Raw genomic sequence first — 4,477 nt, 5'->3', positions numbered from 1 at the left:
TTAAGAAACAAAAACATACAGTAGGTGCCTAAATGTCTAATCAAACTCAAATTATGACTATCTAATCTTCAGAATGAACAGTTCTCAAACAATCACAAGATGAAAAATTATCACACAAAGTTGGTGGGAGAAAATGGGCAAGCAAAACAAAAACACTAACACCTGCTCTCAGACAATTAACAAAGGATGCAAGAGTCATCCAATAAACTGTGTCGCTAATTGTTTCCCATACATGCTGCTTTTACTATTCTACGGAATTGTTTCTGAGGGTAAAAGGAGGTTGCTAGGGGAACTGAGAAATTTTTTCCCCTCTCTCAACCTACCTTTATCTGCAAGTTTCAACAACGTGTTGCCCACAAAACCAGTCTTCCTGTTAGCTGTGCTGGATTGCTACCAGAAGTGAGACACGTCATCAGTTTTTGCTGCCAGGCAGCCCAGTCCTGAGCTGTCCAGGACACCCAACCTCAGCGGCACTGAGAATGGCTGCTGCTGGGTCCTGCGCATCCTGGGCTACCACAGGAGGTACCTCAGGAGAAGGGGACTTTAATTCCCTTCTCCCGGGTAAGGTAAGCAGCCCCGCAATGGGCACAGAGCCCTCCACAAGCGCCTTGGATCCTCCCTCCCTCCCTCCCTCCCTTCCTGGAACGCCTCCTCCTGCCCCTGTCTCCGCCCCCACTTACCATGCCATGGCTTGGCAGTCCGGGAGACCGCTAAGCCATGGAAGCTGGGCGACCACCCCGCGCTAGCCCAGCACCTGCCGAACACAGGATTGGACTCTGAGACTTCAAAAACAGGGCAGTCACCAAATAACTGTGCAGGCCTGTTTAAGTCTAGTTGTATTTGAAAACAGAAGTTCTTTCACTACTTGAAGTCAACCTGACAACTCCTTGGTCTTATCTCTGTCCACAATCTTTCCCCTTGGATTTTTCAAATCATGCTTTGAGCCACTAGATCAGTGGTTCCAAAACTTTTTCAACTGGCGGCTTCCTTGACCTACTGGGCTGTAAGGGCTACAATACATTGTACAGAGTGATGGGATTTTTACAAGGATACTGTGGCTCCCCTGGCTGGTTTCCATTACTTCCCGGGGAGCCACAACTTACAGTTTGGGAACTACTACCTTAGGATGTCTTCCTTCCATTTCATTGTGTTTGTCATGATCTGGAATAAATATGAGCTCCAAATGCACATTCTTCCTGCAAATATGTGAACGAATTCAAACATGCAAGTTTTGATATCTTACTGTGTGATTGTACCATATCAAAATGAACATGGCAAAGATTCCTAGTTTCAAAACATTATCATTCAAAATTTTCCTCTGTGTACCCAATGGATAAAAGGTTCTTGCCTAGTTTTATTCTTGATCCAGATAAATCTTTTCACATGGGAGTTTTTTGTTTTGTTCTTTAAGAAAGAAAGAAAAAAGGCCATGCAGAGGTCCTAAGACAGTTCATGAGAATTGTCAACCCAATTCTACCTAAATCCCCACACGGAGCTGCAGCAATGCCAGTGTGGCTTCTTCTGCATCCTGCGGGAGGGGGGGGGAATGTCAGCTGCTGGAGGTCTCCTTGGGGTAAGGAAACATTTTTCCCCTTGCCCCATAGTAAGCTCCAGCAGCTGTTATAGGACAACTTGGACCTGCACAAGCTCAGTTGCTGGCACAAGTCTTCATTGGTGGATCAGGCCTAGGAAGTTGCTACAGATTTGGTGTACACCACCATTGCTGATCCTGCAGGATTCCTAGGTGGGGGGGGTGATCCACCCTCCTCTCCACCCCATCACTCAACTGTTCTGCCCAACCCTTCCTTCATTTGGCTCATCCTTGTCCCATTCAATCCCCTTCTCGCCTCCCTTCAACCTCCTAAGCCAGCTCACCTTCTCCGGCAGGCATCCTGCATCTGTCAGCTAGGTGTTCGCTACTTGCTGCAGTGGACAGTTCGCGTGCATTGGCCTTGTCTTTGTGACAGCTGTAAAGGAGGTTATACTATTGGAATGCACATTAGGCTGTCACAAAAAAAACAAAACACCAAACTTATATGCATCAGGATTTTGAGTGGCCATAAGGTGGCAGCATTAGAACTGTTTTAAAATGGAACCAAAAACAAAGAACTCCAGTATGTAGTTTTTCTTCATAAGGCCCATAGCCAGGGAGACAGACCAGGGACAGACTGCACTTGCTCCCAGTGTGAAAGGGATTGTCACTCCCGAATCAGCCTTTTCAGCCACACTAGACACTGTTCCAGAACCACCTTTCAGAGCGCGATACCATAGTCTTTCAAGACTGAAGGTTGCCAATGTGGATATTTACTAAAAACTTATAAAATTGAATTCACACATGGACAAATCTAAAAATGTTTCTCTCTTGTTTAATTTCTTTTTTTTTTTTTAATGCTAACAGGGGAACATTGGAACCAATATTATTTGTCTGCACTAAGTTTTATCCACAGCTGTTCATAACAACAAGTAGTGAACCTACATAAGTACTGAGTTCATGATCTTGACATTTTTAATATGGTTGAAACTCTTATGTTAGAACCTTTCAAAGTGTCATCAATAACAAATACTTCCCTTTCAGTTTGGATAGCTTGTACATAAAAAAAAATTATTATACATATTAAGACAATGACAGGCATGATTCCTTGCAGCCATGGGCCATGGACACAAGAATGACCTCAGGCATCTGGTGTATCTGAATTGTGGAAATCAAAAGTGAAAATCAGTGCACCTGGGCTGCAGCATTAAATCATCGCTCCGGATAGGCCCTAAGAGCTGTTCAGTTACAGCAAAATGTACACATTTCTGTGGACATTTTCTAGCTATGGTAATTATTTAAGGCCTGGTCTAGCCAATACTAATTCTCTGACACTGAAATTAAGATGACTTATAAACATGGTGTTCTAGCCCATTTTCACTGCATATGCCTGATCTCATCTGATCTCGGAAGCTAAGCAGGGTCAGGCCTGGTTAGTACTTGGATGGGAGACTGCCTGGGAATACCCGGTGCTGTAGGCCTATACCATAGTCTTTCGAGACTGAAGGTTGCCAACCATAAGCACAGTTTATAGAATTTGTATCTTTAGTTTTGAAAGTGAATCCTTGTATTACAGAAAACTAATTTTTCTTAAAACATCTTTGTATTTCCTATTCCTATTGCTTCCATTTGCTAGTGCGCAGCCCAGGTGGTTTGCTATGAGGCCGTCTGATTCCTGGAGCCAGGTGATTGGATTCTATTGGATCCCTGCTCCAGTGGCTGCACTGGTTGCCCATTCAATTCCAGGCCCAATTCAAGGTGCTGGCTTTAAAGCACTCCATGGTTTGGAACCAGATTACTTTCCCGTCCACCCTCTTCAAACATCTAAGGGGGCTTTCCTGCAAATGTGTCCTCTCACCCAAGTTAGGGGAATGGTAATGTGAGGGCAAGCCTTCTCCATAGTGGTGCCACAACCAAGGAACTCCTAGGGGTGTTAAGAACTGCCCCCTCCCTCTTGGGCAAAGGCACAAAATATTTTTATTTTGTCCAGAGTTTGAATGATGTATGTTTTGAATGTGCATTTCTATGTGCTGATGGTTACCTCCTGTGCCTCTGAACGATACCTGCTGCTATTCAGCCTTTTTTTTTCTTTTTTCATACCAACCCCAACTGTGTGTTTTTTTTAACTAATTGTTTTTTTCTATTGTATTTATTGTTTCTATTGTAAGTCTCATTGTTATTTGTGAAACTTTCAGCCGCCTTGGGCATTTGCCTTTGGCAAAGGAATGGAGGGATATAATATAAATTTCTGTACTGGTAGTAGTAGTAATCTGTCCCGCTTTTAAGGTATGGAGTTTTATCCTGATTCATAGCAGGGGTGCTCAAAAGCAGACAAGCACTGTTTGTGGCATTAGGCTTTGGAATTTGTTTTACTAGGTCAATACATGATGTTTACAATATCTTTGACAGCCAGTTGGGTTGTCCAGAAGCCTTCCTCACTGGCCGTGCATACCCTCTGGATCATATTATTGACTCTTGTATTTGCAATGGCAAATACAAAGATTGATCACAATTCCTGTAATATCTATATCCTTTTGTTATGCCAATTGATTGATTAGATTTATTCAGGCTTCCCCAGCAAAAGTTCTAAAGGCATAAATAAATAAATAAAATGGTTTCACTACTCAGAATATTCTAGCTAAAATAGCACATACCAAAATTTCCCAGCTCTCAACTCCCTGTTCTTGGCATGAAATGCATTCCTTGTTCCAGACACCCAAAGCAAGGTCTGTACATGATGCTCTTGCTTCCATGAGAGGGCTACTGAAAAACAAGACGGTGTTATATAATCTACTTCTGTAGCTTGCTGTATAGCGACCTAGGATTATATGGCCGGCTTATAGTATGGCTGGCTTATAGAGTAAAAGTGTTTTTTTTTTTCTCTCTCTCTTTTCTATTTTCCTATTATCAATAGTACAATTTGTATTTAATATACAAATCCCTTTG

The 4,477-nt window shown here is 42.8% G+C and overlaps 1 pseudogene; it reads left to right on the top strand.

Moving 5' to 3' along the window:
- Nucleotides 1-2,893: 2,893 nt before the first annotated feature.
- LOC136642729 (5S ribosomal RNA) lies at nucleotides 2,894-3,012 on the top strand (annotated as a pseudogene).
- Nucleotides 3,013-4,477: the final 1,465 nt, after the last annotated feature.

This window comes from Tiliqua scincoides, chromosome 2, assembly GCF_035046505.1.
Source record: "Tiliqua scincoides isolate rTilSci1 chromosome 2, rTilSci1.hap2, whole genome shotgun sequence".
Classification (NCBI taxonomy): domain Eukaryota; kingdom Metazoa; phylum Chordata; class Lepidosauria; order Squamata; family Scincidae; genus Tiliqua; species Tiliqua scincoides.
This window is presented reverse-complemented; position numbering and strand designations above follow the sequence as displayed.